Raw genomic sequence first — 17,744 nt, forward strand, 5'->3', positions numbered from 1 at the left:
TGTCTAGACAGTTTTTATTTTCATGTTGGCACACTGTATTAACACAATGGACCTAAAATAAAATTAAAACAAAAAAAAAACCATAAAATTTTAGTAGGAAAAAGTAAATTTTTTTACTGTAAAAACCACAAATATGTTTAATGAGCCAGTTTTACTACTTACAATGCAAATATAAATTGTTTGCTAAATTTGTGCAGGCATTTTTTAAATTCATAAAGTTACATGTAACTATTAATATTTAAATGCAGGCAATGCCTCAGGCTCAGATTTCCCTCAGCCCCTTCCAGCTCAATGAAGAGCTGCACTGCCTACTTCACATTCAGCGGTCTCCTCATTGTTTTGACTCATTAAACAAAAAAAACACTCCACTACACACTAAACACACTACACCAAACACTACATAATACATGAACTATGCACTCCAAACACGCTAAATGTCACAAATCTCTCAACTCTCAAAACTGGCAATCTCTGTCACTGTCCCTATCACTGTCACTGTCACTCTTTTGTCACCATCCATCTCACAACTTCTCCTGACCCTCAGCAACCAAATCACATGGTTGCCATATAATTTTTTGATTGGTAGATTGGTGTGCCTTTTTCCACCAATAGGAAAGGGGAGTCATAGTTTTTTTTGCTTGCAAACACTTCTTGCTTGGACACTTTAATAAGAGAAGCATGTCTTTATTGTCTCTTCCTGCACCAAACGCACAGCAAATGTTACAGCAATGTTTGCGAAAAAGTGTGCCGAACATTATTTATCATAACTGCAGTTTTACCTGGCCTATAAACACCATTTAAAAACTGTCTGTATAGTTTGAAGGCTGCTCCAACACAAGTCGGAACCAAGGCTCATCGAGGCTCCATCTTGCTGCTACGTCATCTTAAATTAGTCACATGATTTTGACGCGCTGGTGCGTCAATCGACTTCAGGGGGACAGCAAAAAAATAAAAGAGACAAAAAAAGCACAATCAGCACCATGCTTGAATTCAACATGTACAAACACACGGTGCAAATATTTTAGCTCAATAATCAAATCACCTTGCCTTTTACTGGTTTTATGAATTCACTGAATATGTAGTGTATATATTGCAATGACTAATTTTTTCTCCTTATATGATTGAAGGAATGAAGGCAAAATGGGGCTCACAGCTCCAGGGGTCTCTGAGTTTTTCTTCAGCTCGGGGTGTGTTAAAGGTTAGCAGGCCATAAAGTACTAAACTGAGTTTGGCCCCACCGCCAAATGTTGGGAGGTGCCTAAATATTTATGTTCCCATAGAAGTCAGGGAATCCATTTGGGTCATTTACGGGACAAGACCTAAGGTTGACTGCAGCCAAGTTAAATGATTTATGGGAGATGAGCAGGGAGACAGGTCAACTCCTCTTCAAGTCTATCGGATAATTTACCAAAGTGACCAAAAGAAGTGGGTGTGTACTGGAAAAGGGACTCTAAAAACCCTTGCATTGGAAGAGAAGGAAGGGTGGCATTTGATAGATCTCCTAAGATTGAAGGATATAGGATTTCTAATAGAGCAGGGGGCAAAGCATTTTGGCATTGCTTTGGCCATAGATTTGAGAATACTGGAAAAGCAGCCACTTTCTGGATCGGACGCAGGCTTGATATCCATCCATTTCAATAAAGATTGCTCTATCATTCCACCCAGCCTTGCCTCCACAGAATTCTTTTATCATCAAACTACATGCCGGCACCTTTTGATGAAGAGAGCCCAGAAACTACAATACTGTATGAATTTACTTTTAATTCCAAATCTAAATAAAATTATGTATGCTATTTTAACCCACAATGAATTATCTGTTCATTTGTGTGTGTGTAATCATGGTTATAGTAACTCAGTCACTTTCTAGCATCAGACTTCACAGAACATAAAAATGTCTCCAAAATAATGACCTGTGATTGTAGATGAGGATAAAACAAATCAATACATAAGGCATAAGATGTATGCAGACGTCACTGGATAAGTCCAGGTTGAGTAAAAACTCCAGTGCTCAGAGCCATGCTCATTTACTTCCTGAGAACTGGTCACGACACGACTTCTTGTCACTTACATCCTGTAATTCTTAAAGTGCCCACAACGAGGCTAACGCATTAACTTAGTTGTCACAGAATACAAGGCAAGAGTGTGGTTATGCTTTTCTTTATCTTATGTACTATGTGAAGGTCAGTGCAGAATTGTCTTCTGTTATTTTATTATTGTCACTGAAACATATGAAGTCCACATCATTAATATGAAGTATATCTGAAAGAAATGACAATGTGTATATAAACTCTGCTAATGTTCTAATGTGCACTGAAGTTCATTTTGTTCTGTGTATATAGTTATATTTAAATTACATGTTGTTTTTTACACTTTAGAAATCTCAGGGTTGAAGGGGACACCTTACATATAATCACATTTCACATATCATATCTAACTTTTATTGAAGCTGATCCATTTCAGTGAAGTCAACCATTTTTCACAGAAGGGAATTTTTCAAAGATTTGAGCATTGCGCCCTCTGCTGCTATATCCTGAAATAGCACTTCTGAAGAGACTTTATCTCAATGAATATAATCAATCATGTCACTGCATGTCACTGCTTCAACTGTCAGGAGACAGTTGTACATGCACATTTTTGCATGAAGTGCCACTGATTTGCTTGAAATGTGAATGTTATGCTTGTGGGTAATTGTCAAATGTGCTGATGAGATCACAGATAGGGTTACCTTGGCTCCTGTGTCAACATTTGCTTGAAATGGTGTTATGTTATTTCTATGCTGCCAACGTTTTCTCTGTACATTCCTTTGCCACCTCCTTTCTTCAGCTGTGATGTGAACGTTATTTAAAAACAGCAGGTAATTGTGAAGATAGAGTAGCATGCATACACTTAGCCGAAGCCTCTCAAGGGTATGTCTTATGCACTTTAGCAGGCTGTGGTTAATGGAAGCTATGAGACAGGCATTACCTGGAATAATGACTCACAAATAAGTTGAAATAGAAAACAGTATATTGAATGAAAGGGGTAGATGAGATAAAAGCTAATGATAACACAAAGGTGTTGTTTGATTCCCAGGGGAATTTTTTTGTGAAATTACTTAAGTGAGGCCTAACCTCATTTGTTTCTCTGCATGCTTGTTATTGGCACTACACAATAGTTTAGGGGAAAAGAGGAAATTTGGTCTAAAATTTTTTTTAAAAAAAGGGAAAAAAAGTTTATATTTCTCATTCTGTCATGTTTATTTCTTCCCTGAGCATACACATGCAATCCTGCGCAGATATTAAAATATCTGATATTATTTTGTTGCCATCTCTCTTCTTTTGTGTTGATGTCAGTTGAATAATGCCCCATACAGACTCATGGTCTATGCATGCAACTAAAACCCTTTATTAACCAAGTACCAGTATTTCAAACACACTCTACTTCAGCTTGAACCATATCATACCTATATGTGATATCAGTGAGCACATGGTGTGAGCACCACCATAGTTTCTTTGTTTCTCACCCATCAAAAGCCCCTTTTGCACTGTCTTTTAAGGTGTGATTCTTGCACAGACTTTCCACCACACCAGCTGTGTGAAAGCAAAGGTATACTTGTCACCATTACAGGAGATGTGTGAATAAAGTTTTATTTATATGAAGTTACAGTTCAAATTCATTGACTTGAACTGCACAGGAAAGGTAAGATCAGTTTGACAAAGTGTGCAATAAACTTGCGTAATGTTCGCTCACTATAATAAGCTCAGGACAGTTTATTATTATTATTATTATTATTATTATTATTATTATTATTAATAATAATAATAATAATAATAATAATAATAATAATAATAATAATATATTTAATTTGTAATGCACTTTACATTCAAACAAATCTCAAGTGCTACAGTAAAAGAAACAATAAAAGAGAAAAACATCCAAGAGTCAAAATCAACTTAGAGGTCATAGGATCTGTTAAAAAGGAAAGTTTTAAGTGCTTTTTTAAAACATTCAGTTAAAACATACAGTCTGTGTTGCCCTCAGGAAGTCAGGGAGGCTGTTCCACAGACAAGGGGCAGCAGAAAAGAATTGGGGGGGGGGGGGGTTTGTGGGGTTAGCAGTTCTTTAAGATAGGAGGGGGATTTGCCAAGGATGCACTGGTGAGTGTGGAGGGAGACCTTGTATTCAATACTGGTGGAGATTGGAAGCCAGTGAAGTGAATAGAGGATGGGTGTGATGTGTTCATACTTGCGCACTCTCATCAGGATCCTAGCAGCACTGTTTTGCACATACTGGAGCCTTTGAATGCTCTTGCTAGGGGTTTCAATGAGTAGTGCGTTGCAGTAATCCAGCCTGGAGGAGACAATGGCATGGATGAGCATCACGGTGTCAGGAAAGGAGAGTGAGGGTCGGAGTTGGGCAATATTTCTGAGATGATGGAAGGAGTTTTTGCAGAGGTGTTTGATGTAAGCGTCAAAGGTGAGGTGAAGGTCAAATATGACACCAAGGTTAGTGACGGATGTGGAGAGGGGAACGACCTGCCCGGAAAACGTAATGCTGGTTATGGAGGATGACTGGATCTGGTGAGGGGTGCCAACAAGTATGACTTCTGTTCTGGAGCTGTTTAACTGCAGGAAGTTGTGCTTCATCCATGCCTTTATCTCCTCCAGACAGGTAGTGAGAGTGGGTAGTGGTGATGGTGGAGGCAAAGTTGCAGAGGGGCATGTGTCCATTTTTATGTACAGTTGTGTGTCATCAGCATAACAGATGAGACTCCAAAGCGACTGATGATTTGGCCAAGGGGGGGCATGTAGAGTGTAAAGAGGGTGGGGCCAAGGACTGACCCTTGAGGGGGCCCACAGGTGACAGTGTGTGTCCCTGATCTTGAACCGCCAATGGAGATGTACTATATCCTGTCGGTAAAATAAGAGTGGAACCAGTTGAGAGTGCTGTCAGTGAGTCCGATGGTGTGATGTAGCTGGTTGAGAAGTATACAGTGGTCAACAGTGTCAAATGCTGCAGACAAGTTGAGGAGGAGGATGAGGAGAGTGTGAGCCAGCAACCACTGTCAACAGCAGGTTGTTTCTGACCCTCATTAGAGCTGTTTCAGTGCTGTTGGCGGAGCGGAAACCAGACTGAAACCTTTCAAAAAGGATCCAAGGAGGGTTTTTAAGGATAGGTCTGACTATGGCAGTTTTTAGGGCATGTGCAACATAGCCAGCTTGGCTGGAGTGGTCTATCACTGTGGTGATCAGAGGACTAGAGATGTTTGGTTTCACCAGGGCTGTAGGAAAGGGGTCGAGGGCACAAGTAGAGGGTTTCATCCTCCCGATGATGTCCTCAGTCTATTGCTGTGAGACTTCAGGGAAGCAGGGGAGAAGCTGGGAGATCCCAGACTGTGGGTCGAGAGTCAGGATAGGTAGAGTGGAGAGACAGCCAGATAGAAAATTGATGGTGTCAACTTTGGAGCTGAAAAAGGCCATGAAATTATTGCATTGTTCTTCTGTAGTTTCTATGTGCTGGGCTGTTTGTGGCTTGAGGAGATGGTTAATGGTGGAGAATAGTTGCTTAGAGTTTCCAGGATTCTCTTTTATGATGTTGGAATAAAATTGTGATCATCATGCCTCTCTGAGGAAGTTTGAGTAGGCCCTTTGGTGTTCCTGATAGGAGTGTTTATGTACAGTGAGTTCAGAGGCTTTGTAACGCCGCTCCAAAGCATGCCCAGTCGTCTTCATTTTCCGCAGTTCGCCAGTGAACCAGGGTGTTGAACAGGAGAAACTGACTGTTCTGGTCCTAACGGGTGAATGGAGATCCAGGATGTTACACAGGGTTTTGTTATAGATCTCCACAGAATCACTGACTGATGAAAGCTCAGCAGAAAGACACTAGTGTTCCACTGTCAAATTATGTGGGTTGATGTTTTTTAGGTTCCTAAAGTGGAGTTGATGTTTTTTCTTAAAGGAGAACTTCGGTCGATTTAAACATGCAGCTTCATTGCTCAAGCTACCCTTGACTTGCCAGTACCGAAGACGCGAACACATTTGGTCCAATCATTACAGGGCTCTGTGAACAGAGCGTTAGCATTGACAGCTAACAGCATAGGGGCAGAACTTTGCACTGTGTTTTAAGCTTCTTAACATGCCTCACATCTCAGCCCAAAAGTCATGCAACATCAGCAGACACCTTACAACACAGCATTGTAGCGTGTATGACTCAAAATGAATAAAAAAGTAGTTAAAACAGTGTGTTTGTGCAAGTAGCCACATACCGTTTGTTGACATCTGTGGGAACCTGCCATTATCTTCTCTTTCAGACAGGACATACGATTTGCAGGTCTGTGTCTGTCTCACTTCACCTACCTCCTGCCACACCCTAGTGGCCTGACTCCCCCCCCCCCCCCCCCCTTTTTCTCCTCTTGACACTCCACTAGCAAGGGAACATCATGTGATAAGGCAATAAACATCTTGCCTGCGACAAGAGACAGTCTGCTGAGTTCACGAGTGGGGTCAACCGACTCTCTTCTCTTCTGACCCTCTTCCCCCTTTAAGGAAGACATTAACTTTTCACCCTCTCTCACCCTGGCTTTAACAGAGCCTGTTATAACAGACTATGGAGTACCAAAAGGTCACATGAGTAAGTGATGACACTCAAACAACAGTGTGCTTCCTTTCCCCCTTTTCTTAACACTCAAACCCATGACTTTCGATCACCTCTCATGTTGTCAGCTGTGACTTACAAACAAAAGCCTATCTGTGGACCAAATGGGACTTCACACCATTCCCTGTCAGGTGACAGGAACCACGGTGTTAAGGATGACCACCAGTATCTGACTCTCCCATGTTACCATGAAATCAAGGACCCTAAAAGAGAGCAATAAACATTTCTATACCAACAGAGAAGTGAAAGAGTCCTGATTTCTTTCCTAATCCAAGAGAGATACCAAATTGTAAGGTAATCTCCTTTGATATACAATATATTTTTCAACAGCAGGACCAGACCTACACCCTGATATGTCTGTTAACTTTTAAATGTAATCCTAACCCAAGTTACAAGTTTTTGTTTTACAGTTTTTCTCGATTGTTTACACACAAAAACTGGTACTTTAGACACAATGACCACAACATGTAACTCATGCACCAACCCCCTGAACCAATTCTGCTAAACTACATGCACAATTCCTGCTTTACACTCAAAATGCAATTCTAAAACACATTTTTTTCAAAACACAATTCTCTGCATTTGGCACAATTTTCATGGAGAAAATCTCTTGTTTTCACAAGGAACACACTGTCATTCAAAATTCTAAAGTCAATTGCCCTTCTATGCACACTGACTCATCACATGGGCAAACACCTGTCACACAGTTTTACAATTAGCAATCAGAGCTTTAGCATAAAAGGCCAACAGGTGAGCTCTTCTGTTTTGGAGCAATGGATGCCAAAATTGGAAACAGAGGCAGAGCCAGAGGAGTGAGAGTAATGAGAATAGGTAAGAAATCTACTCTCACTAGAAATTTGCAGTACTGCATATCAATACAGTACTCAATGAGTACAGTATTGCCTGCGAACTGTTCTGTTGACTGCAAAAATAAAGTACATTTCAAGTATTTGGGAAATGTATTCCTACTTTGTATTCCTACACAGTATTTACAGTATTTTACTATTTGTATTGCAGAACTGAAAGATTACCAACACAAGGTGGATAAAATATATTTGTTACCACGTATTTGTGTGTCCTGAGTATAAAAACAATATTCGCAAATATTTTACAACACAGTCATGTATGAGCTGTCTGTAGTAAGTGTAACAAAAAAAAGTGAACAAAAAAAAGGCCTAAGTGTCAGACTCAGACAAGGAGAGAGGACTCAGATGCAGAAAAGCAGATGTAATGACAGGTTTTATTTTGCTGAATTGCAACTCTTCAGAATGAATTGATAAATCAATCGCTATGAAATACTATGAACAACAGACAAGACAAACAAGATACAGAAACATACAGAACGGAAAATGCTCCCGAAGGAGGAATCTACACTGATCTTAAATACTTGACTATAAAACTTAAAAGGAAAACAAAATCTCTCCGAAGAGGTCAGCACACAGGCTATGAAAATGATCTACACTGAGTAATGTAAAAAGGTACAACAAAAGGCGCTCCACACGGAGGAAAATAAACGGCTATCAAAACTTCTAAACTGAAAATCAAAACTTGGCAATACTCAACTTGGGTTTTCAAAACAAGACTGTGGACAAGGCTTCCGTATACGACTAACGACGAAATACTTTGGTGACGCAGACAGGGGAAGACAAAGACTTTATACACATGGGGGAGGGGAACACAGGTGAAAACAATCAAGGATCAGGGATGACGTCAGACCGGGGACACAAGAGGAAGGGCAAGTGACCTGAAACGAGAGGAGAGTTACTTTTCAAAGTAAAACATGAAATTCACAAGACAAAAACCCAAGACAGGACATCCCTCACTGCGGTGTGACACTAAGTCATTATGATCATTGAAGAAGAAGTGTTGTCCATTCATCATAATGTTTTACATTGAGCACATCAGTGTTAAACTGGTTCTTCTAAATGTCTATTCATTTGATGGTTTGTGTGTGCCATTTGAAAACAAAATACCATTTTGAGAAGAAATAACATTGCTTTGAATGTAAAGTTTCATTTTGCAGGAGAATTGAGGGGTTTTGCCCATTGTGTGTGTGATTTTTGATTTGTGTGTAGAGTTCTGAGAGTATGAGGCATGCTTTCAGAAAATGTGTGAAAACAATTGAGAAAAACTGTAATGTCTGAGGGTCTGGTGGAGACACAGTGCCACCTCCTGGTAAGTTTTTGTATAATTCTCAAGGGACAATACTAACAAATGTGATTCAAGTTATATATATTTTCTTTTCACTCTGTTACACGTCTGGGAAGCATAAGTTGTCACTATACTAACTATGCTTAAGCCATCACAGCTGCTAAAAGGGCTATGAATTTATATATAAAAACAGACAGAGCAAAAGAGGTGGTGGTGTTGCAATATATGTTGATCAGAACTTGACTTTCAAGATTGTAGAGGCTATGACACAGGTGATTGACAGCCTTCTTGAATGTCTCACAATACAGATTTGTATTGAAAAGAAAAAAGATGTCATTTTCAGCTGTGTATATATAGAGCTCCGGGTTCTGATATAGATAATTTCAAGGAATGGATAGAAAGCATGGTAATAAAAATGGGTAATAAAAATATCTTCATTTGTGGGGATCATAATATCGATATACTAAACCCCAACAATCAGAAAAGTATTGAAGATTTTTTAAACTCAATGCAAAGTTTGAGTCTCTTCCCTACTATCACTAGACCCAGCAGAATAACATCTCATAGTGCAACTCTGATTGATAACATATTTACCAATGTAATAGAAAATAAGACAATAAGTGGGTTATTAATTAGTGATATCACTGACCACCTTCCAGTATTCACAGTATATGACAATAATTATAATAGAATTGAAATAGAGGAACATAAACAATATAGACGAATTAGAACAGAGGAGACAATGGCTACTCTAAAACACGAATTAATGGCAAAGAACTGGGATGCAATATATAATGAAACAGATGTAAATAATGCATACAACAAATTATTGATTACATTCACTTCATTCTATGATGAGCATTGTCCCGTTAAGAGATATAATAAAAAACTAGCACATAAAAGCAATCCATGGTTAACTAAAGGTTTAAGAAATGCATGTAAAAAGAAAAATTTACTCTACAGGAATTTCATGACACAAAGAACAGAAGAGACAGAAGATAAATATAAAAGATATAAGAATAAGTTAACTAATATTATAAGATTAAGCAAAAAAGAATACTATAAAAAGAAATTAGAAGATAACAGAAACGATATGAAAGGGATATGGAACATGCTAAACAGCATTATTAGAGATGGTGCTAAACAAAACAAACTGCCTAAATATTTTGTTATAAATAATAACAAAAATTATAAATTGGATGAAGTGGCAAATAGTTTAACTTTGTAGATGTTGGTCCTGAGCTAGCGAAAAACATCCCAAGTCCAGGGCCAGATGGAGACTACATGGATAAATTAATAATAAGGAATCCCCACTCAATGTTCCTGAAAGCGATAGAGGAAAATGAAATTATCAACATAGTAAAAAAGTGTAAAAATACATCTATAGATTATAATGACATTGCTATGTCATTAATTAAACAGGTCATTGAAGGGGTATCAAAGCCATTAGCACACATCTGCAATCTGTCTTTTCAAACTGGAACATTTCCTAACCAGATGAAAATTTCTAAAGTCATTCCAATATATAAAACTGGGAGCAAGCACAACTTTACAAACTACAGACCTGTCTCAATACTGCCACAGCTCTCAAAAATATTGTAAAAGCTTTTTAACAATAGAATGGATGCATTTTTGGAAAAACATAAATCATTTTCAGAGAGTCAGTATGGGTTTAGGGTTAACAGATCAACATCACAGGCAATAATGGAATCAATAGAGGAAACCACAGATGAAACAAGAAACATGCAATAGGAGTATTCATCGATTTTAAAAAAGCGTTTGATACAATTAATCATAACATACTATTCAACAAACTGGAAAAATATGGGATAAGGGGACTGGTGTTAGACTGGATAAAGAGTTATTTGAAAGGACGGCAACAGTTTGTAAAGTTGGGTAATCACTGCTCGGGATATTTGGACATTGCTTGTGGGGTGCCCCAGGGGTCAGTGTTGGGCCCCAAATTGTTTATCCTGTATATCAATGATATGTGTAAAGTATCTAGGTGGTTAACATTGGTCAATTTCGCGGATGACACTAATATTTTTTGGCTCAGGAGAAAACATTAAACAAGTGGAAACAGTTATAAACGAGGAAATGAAAAAACTAAAGACATGGTTTGACTGGAATAAATTATCATTAAATGTAAGTAAGACTAAGTTCATGTTGTTTGGCAAATGCACAATGAACACAAAAGTGTGAATAGAATTAGATGGGGTTGAAATTGAAAGGGTGCATGAAAACAGATTTCTTGGGGTTATAATAGATGACAGACTGAGTTGGAAACCACACATCAAACATGTTCAGTCCAAAGTTTCAAGAAGCATTGCAGTCATACACAAAGCAAAACAATTACTGGATCATAATTCTCTTCGCACACTGTACTGTTCACTGGTCTTGCCATATATGCATTACTGCGCTGAGGTCTGGGGAAACACTTACAAAACTTCATTACGGTCACTTACTATCCTGCAGAAAGAGCAATAAGGACTATTCATAAGGTCAGCTACTTGGAACATACAAATCCACTTTTTATACAAGCAAAACTACTGAAATTCACTGACATTGTGTCTTACCAAACAGCAATTATCATGTATAAGGCAAAAAACAGACAATTACCAGAAAATATCCAAAATTTATTTAGAAATCGGGAGGGAGGTTATCAATTAAGAGGGGAACATAACTTCAAAAGAATAAACAGACGAACAACCTTGAAAAGTTTCTGTATATCTATTGCTGGTGTCAAGCTATGGAACAACCTAAGTGAGGAACTCAAGCAAAGTCCAAATATCAACCAGTTCAAGAAAATGTATAAACACATGTTATTTAGGGGGTATAATGGGTAATGTCATTAATGAGTATTGGTGATTATCATTTATTAATTGATGTGGCATGGTGATGAAAGGTAAAGAATGTGGATGTGTGTTTGTGTGTGTGTGTATGTAGATATTTGTATGGGTATGTATGTGTGTATGTGTATATATATATATATATATATATATATATATATATATATATATATATATATATATATATATATATATATATATATATATATATATATATATATATATGATGTTGTGCAAATAATTTGTTAAACTGCAATCAGGAAGCCATGTTCTATTTGCATATTCGGAATAAAAAAATAAAAAATAAAAAAAAAATGTGCGTACCTGTGATTGGGATTTATTAAAACCAATAATTACTCTTTTACCTATTAAGCAACTCTGGTTGTGTTGTGTTATATTCCTGTAACAAATGTTTATGTGAGACCATGGTGGATTTCGGCAAATATTCACTGCGCAAACGAGAATCACGTCCTGAGGACCTCTCCGGAGGTCTGAACCACTTGTAAGATTCCTCTGCGAGTAACGCCCCTTTATTTTGAAAATATCCCTTTTGAAACTTACGCACGGATGAAATTGATTTTTGTTTTCCTTTTCTCTTCTTCCTATTTTTGTTTTCTTGCGTTTAGTGATAAGGAAAGTCCATCCGGCCGGCGTTTCTTTCTCAGTTATTTTACGCAAGAGGTCAAGCCGATATATGCTCGGAGCTCCACAATCACCAATTCCACCGAGACTCTGATACCTCTTTCAACCATTACAAGTCAGCGCAGTTTAGCTGCTCAAGAGGCCATCAAGAAACATAGCCTACAGCAAAAAGGAGAGTTGTCGGTTAACCGCGCCGGACTGCCCTCAACGCTCCCAAGTGAGACATTTCACTGGGCAAGAGAAGTGTCCTCGTTCGGCCCGAGACGGCATCACCTTCAGCGGTCTCAAAGCCGACCGGCCTCCGTGTACTCAGACAGGATCCCTGCTGGGCCGATAAACTACGTCATCAAGGAAGCCGCCTAGTCATTATCCAGCGGAAGATACTACAGCTGCATCCAAGCTGAGACGGAGCTGAGTCAGAAGTCCGGATCCCCAAGCTTCTACTCTTCAACAAAGTAGTGTTGTGTTGGTCACGAACGTGTTGTTCAAACGAACGGATCTTTTCAGTGAACGAAGTGAACGGGATCACTTCATGGACTGATTCGTTCCTTTCTCCGTTCAGTTGAGCTCAGCTGCGATCATGCCAGCTGGGAGTGGAACTACCGCGACTCACACAGAGAACTGTCAGGACGTGATTCTCGTTCGCACTGTGATTCGTTCATGATTCACAAACCTACTGCAGGCAGAGAACTGACACTGAGGGGTGATTCTCGTTCACGTACTGTGCCGAAAATGGCGCTGTGTCACTCACCCAGGCCAGAGGAGATGATTCACATTCAGTAACTGTACTGATAAAATTAGCGCTGTAGTGCTAACATCCGTGTAGCATCATGTTAAGTGATTTTACTGTGCACAGAGGACACTTTCACCATGTAATAATTTTAGTGCATGTATACCACTCAGAGCAGCACTGCGTCTCCCGCGAATGATTGCGCACCGTCCCTCAGTAATTGAACGTGAACCTCAAGGCTGAATTATTAACTGAATGTCGGATCGTTTGGCTGCTTATCAGTTCAGGGAGTTGGAGAGCACTGAACAATTTGGTGAACGAATATTTTGAATGAATCATTTTACTGAACAGATTCTAGAGATTCAGTTCAGTAAAAAGAACTACCGTTCCCATCACTACAACAAAGTAGGCTAAAACTTCACACACGACAAGAGTCACACGTGAATGAAATCAGAGTTGGTGTTTGTGAAAGCTTCGAATATATATCATAAATTCAAAGACGTCTTCATATAGCCTCGTCAATAATTAACTCCGTATTTATGAACCAACGGTCCGTAGGTTGACATCCACCATTGCCTGAAACTTATCCAATCAACAATTCATTCCCCAGTTTTCACACTTTCTGTTACTTGTTGTCACCATTTGAATCATTACCACATGTCATTTAGCCTACATTTACTTAGTTAATAAACGTATTTAGTCTTATGTCGTTGTCTGTGCATGTTTGATTTGAAGTGGGAAATTGATGGGACCGTGGAAAGGATTCACTGCTTCAGAATAAAAGATTTAACATAGAGTCTGAAATTCAGTAGATTAATTGAGACTGATGATTTTTCTCTCAGAACCAAACTTGGAAAATTAGACTATAGTTTGACTAATTACCCCCAAATTAGTCTAGAAATATACATGGGAGGTGGTGCCTCGATTAACGAGTGTAAATTAATCACCAGTGATTTGTTATCACATATTATCAAGCAGCTATATTACCTACATATCCGTGTCCTCAGGTAGCTAGACCGAACTAGTCAATCCGTTGAGCGTGTGCTCAACAGGCTTAACAGGCCATTGTAAGGCTCATGGCTCATGACAGGCTGTAACATGGACATGTACATAATGAACAGAAAAATTAAAATCCTGGAATACATTTCCATCTCTGCCAGTGAGGGAGTAAGTGCGTGCTCGATGGATTGACTAGACTGAAACACACTGTTTTAACTACTTTTTTATTGTTTTGAGTCATACACGCTACAGTGCTGTGTTGTAAGGTGTCTGCTGATGTTGCATAACTTTTGGGGTGAGATGTGGAGCATGTTAAGAAGCTTAAAACACAGTGTAAAGTTCTGACCCTCTGCTGTTAGCTGTCAATGCTAACTCTCCATTCACGGAGCCCTGTAATGGTTGGACCAAATGTGATCACGTCTTCGGTACTGGCAAGTCAAGGATAGCTTGAGCAATGAAGCTGCATGATTAAATTGACCGAAATTCTCCTTTAATGTAGGGGGACGGAAATGGCCACTCCATGGAGATGACCTTGTGATCAGACACGGCCAGGTCATACATCAGTAGATTGCTGATAGGGGCAGAGTCCGTGATGACCAGATCGAGAATGTGCCCCCTGGTGTGAGTGGGTACATCAACATGTGGAGTGAGATTAAAACAGTCCAAAAACTGAAGAAATTCTGCAGCAAGCGGATGTTCATGTCTCCCAGTATAATTGTATTGGCAGATGTAGTACAGAATGATGAGAGGAGGTTGTACATCTCTGGAGTGAAAGTTGGGTTTGGTTTGGGTGGATGGTAGATGAAAAGTACAGTCATGAGGAACGTAGGCTTACATTCAAATGCAAGGCACTCAAAAGAGGACAGTTCAGGTAGAGGGAGGGGGGACAGATCCGAGAGAACCTGGTGCCAGGAGTCCAGTTGAGGCAGAGAAGACTGTGGCTGTCTCGTAAGCTAAGCTAGCAGTTGGCAGTTGGCAGTTGGCAGTTGGCAGTTGGCATCTGCTACCAGCCTCTTGAGAGGGGTGGCTGGCTAACAGTTTGATGAGTGGGCTGAGGGTTCTCGGAACAGGCTGTGGGGGTGGGCTAGCAGCTAGCTACACACAAACATCCACAGATTCTGATTCCAGTTTGTTGTCCTCACGTATCCGGATCTCCTCAGACCCAAACAGACTTGGTCCGGACTTGTTTAGTCTCATTATATCCACAACAGTCAGTTTACATGCACAGAACGGGACCAAACCGCCGGCAAATTCAAATGATAAAAAAAGAATATGCCTTTTATTTGAAAACATGCAAAAAAATATATTTGTTTGGGTTCCCCCTTCACAGTGGTTTGGTTCAGTAATGCCACACCTGCACACACATCAGCTGCTGTATGAGTCTATGGAACAGTGTCTCTGAGAGTGTGCTCAGCCACAACTTTTTTGCAAAAATTAACTTTAAACAAAAGATGTTTCTGACAGCTTTATTGACTTCGACCACTTAATAGAATAAAACACATTTATAATTATATCTAGACTGCTTTGTGTTTGGTCCATCACCTCATGGTTGAATCTTGTATTTTTACAGTATTTTTACTTAGCAGCTGGCTCCTTTAATATGCCAGTACAACCCTGAAGTCATTATTTTTCAGTTACCCAGTATGGTTTGATTGTGTAATTCTGTCTGAAATATTTTCTGTTGTGTTCCACCAACAGTGAAATGATAATACATCAAAAATTGATGACCTTGAATTGAAAGTCAAGGTTTTGTTTCATATGAAATGTTACAGATCAGGGTCTTCCCCAGATGGTGGAACAGTTGTGCTGCACCGCTATACTGCTAGCTCAGCTCCACCATACTCATTTTCTCATGTTAGCTGCTTTGTAGTGGGTGAGGGTGATGAGCGAGCCCCCCCCCCCCCGTCCACCCATAGTGACTGTCTCTCCCCTCGTCCGATGATAGCGAGCGCCCCCCCTATGACGGTGCGCCACTACACTAAAAATTTCTGGGGAGAACCCTGCAGACAGTAGAATACACAATACAATTTTTCATCAATTTCACACAGCTGTCAGAGGTCCAACAGCTCTGTATTCGATATGCATTGCCCGAAACCCATCTATGGTCCTGAATTTCAGCTGTCTAAAAGTCGCTCTACAGAGCTCTATTCAGAGCAGTCTGTTTCAGTGCCTGCACCTTTAAATGCTAATGAGCTCCATCTGTCAACACCTACTTGGAGAGCCCTGCCTGCTACCTCACTCTCAGGGAGGGGATTCCCCTTGCGTTAGCAGTAGCATGCGCTAATGTTTACGGTGGATGTATATATGTATCACTATGGCTTTTTGTAAAAGCTGTGTTTGTCTCCAACTCAGTCTCCAAACTCTTGGACACTGTTCGCATCACCTCTGGTCTGCATGTTTCCAGACTTTTTACTGTGACAAACAAGCCCCATCGTAATATCATTAACATCAAACTCGCTTCAACCTCCATTGCATAGCAGACCGAAGCGAAGCTAACTAGCCGATTTCCAACTGACTTTACCGTACTCGTAGACGACTATCAATACTATTAAACCGTGGCGACAATTTTTGGTGGCTCGGGTGCAGTTGCTGGGTCCGGTATGGTTGGGACTGATCCTTTTACGAGGGTCAGTGATGGAGCAAAGCAAGCTTTGTACTGACCCTCGTTACTGAAGCAGTCCAATGTGAGGCGATTAGCACACACACACACAGGCTAACATGAACCGTAGCCGGCACGTTGTCTTAAAATATGAAACGCAATCACTGTCTCTTCTGTTCTTTGGTAGCTGGGACAGAATATAGGCACTTATGTTGATTTTTACAACCAACAACAGAGCTATTTGCGTGTCTAGCTTTGACCAATGACATTGTGAATCACTGCTGTCTCACTGCTGGACACACTGAACTTCACCTCAGGGATGAATGCCCTTCTCTCAGATACCTCCTATCACCGCGCAGAGAAGGCCTGCCTATGATAATGACTCTTTTTGTTACATAACAAAAGGAGCAGATTCCAAACAGCCTGTAGGAGCACTGTGTTACCAGTGGGTGGGCTGCAGAGACCATGCAGGAATCGCTTGTTTTCGTCATTCTGGGAGTTGGCAGGCTCAGAGAGGACCAGCTTATATCTGTAGAGACCAGTGAAAACGTGTTTTTTTATGATATGGTACCTTTAAAAACACTGCAATGCAACAATGTAACACTAAATGCATTGTGAGTGAGTCTATTACTATGTAATGCAATATAATATATGTTGTATAACAACTTAAAATAAAGTAAATCTAGTAACAAAATCTGTATGTCATTTTAAATGTATGGTCAAAAAAATAACAGTCAATGTAAACAGTTTTGGCACAGTGTTTACGCTGTTCTATTTACCCTGAAAGGGCAACTCAACTGAGCGGTCACAAGTTTTTTTCCAGCACACTTACATTTTATCGTAAGTTTCTGCCATTCAACAAAAATAGAACTGTTCGGAGGTATAAACCATGAAATCCATTGAGATTTCTTTTTTCTAACCTCAACTTTCAGTGTCCCTTGAAATCAATATCTAAAAAAAAAAAAAAAAAAAACTTTACACCAACCAACCATTTGTTCAATCATCTTTTAGTCACCAGTATGTCCCCCAGCAGTTATTGGCATTCCAAACTGTTGAATAAGATGGGTTTTTTATTACAGCAATGAGGTCGTAATGATGTTGTTATACTGCACTCTATTTTATTGAGAGGTATATTGTACTT

This window comes from Acanthopagrus latus, chromosome 13 (assembly GCF_904848185.1).
Source record: "Acanthopagrus latus isolate v.2019 chromosome 13, fAcaLat1.1, whole genome shotgun sequence".
NCBI lineage: Eukaryota > Metazoa > Chordata > Actinopteri > Spariformes > Sparidae > Acanthopagrus > Acanthopagrus latus.